We start from the raw sequence: 959 nt of genomic DNA, 5'->3' as shown, positions 1-959 counted from the left end.
GGTCATTTTACAAAAATCGAATAAAAATATTCGGCATTTCCAAATAACATTTTCTATTTCAGATCATTTGTTTATAGTACTAGAATAGTTCATTACCACCAGAGACAGGTTTTTCCAAACGCGACAGCTTTTTCGCATGACTGTATAATTAATTTTAATTAATTAAATATATTATAATAATTGTATTAAATAATTATTATGTTATTTTGTTAAAATTGATGTTTATTTAACACTTACAAGTTAATAATTACAATAAAATATAAAAACGTTGTGCTTTTATATTATGTAATAAGTTATCGATTCATGTACTTGCCTTAAAGATATTCATTTGAAAAATAATTAAAAATGTCAACAATCAAGCACATCAAACTTTTTTCTTTATGTATGTAAATTATACATAAAACCATAAAATAATTCATTTGTCTTTTGTGAAAAAAAAGTATTTCAAAAAACGTTGAAACCCACTTTTTCAACACAATTTAATAACAAATCATCATCGAAAATATTTCCAATGAAACCTCCTTCAAATTCGACTTTTTCTATTTTTATAAAAAAATAAATGTTGATAATTCGTTTAACTATCGATAAAGTATTTAATGCGTGCCAAATAAATTCAAGATTTATTGATGTAAAAATAAGGGTTTTTAATAATTACAAAAATTGATAATTACAGTATGGACACTCTGCCTTATGTAAAACTTTACCTTATGCAAGGATTTTATTATTTAATTTTAATATAACAAAACCATTTTAATAGTTAAAACAATTCAATTCTAAAAATACCAGACACGCTGCCTTATGCAAAAAGCTATTTTGAGGTTGTTTTTGGATTTTTTTGAACAAGAAAACTAGAACTTAAAAATATACTATAATGTTTAAAGTCTTTTCACCGCGTCTTTGGCCAACGTAAAGTGGAATCCCCGATATTGGTTTGTATATTCTTTGTTTTGTAAAATGTT

The sequence above is a fragment of the Entamoeba invadens genome (genome assembly GCF_000330505.1).
Source record: "Entamoeba invadens IP1 unplaced genomic scaffold scaff_1105074725223, whole genome shotgun sequence".
Taxonomy (NCBI): Eukaryota; Evosea; order Mastigamoebida; family Endamoebidae; genus Entamoeba; species Entamoeba invadens.
Note: the sequence above shows the minus strand (reverse complement) of the source record.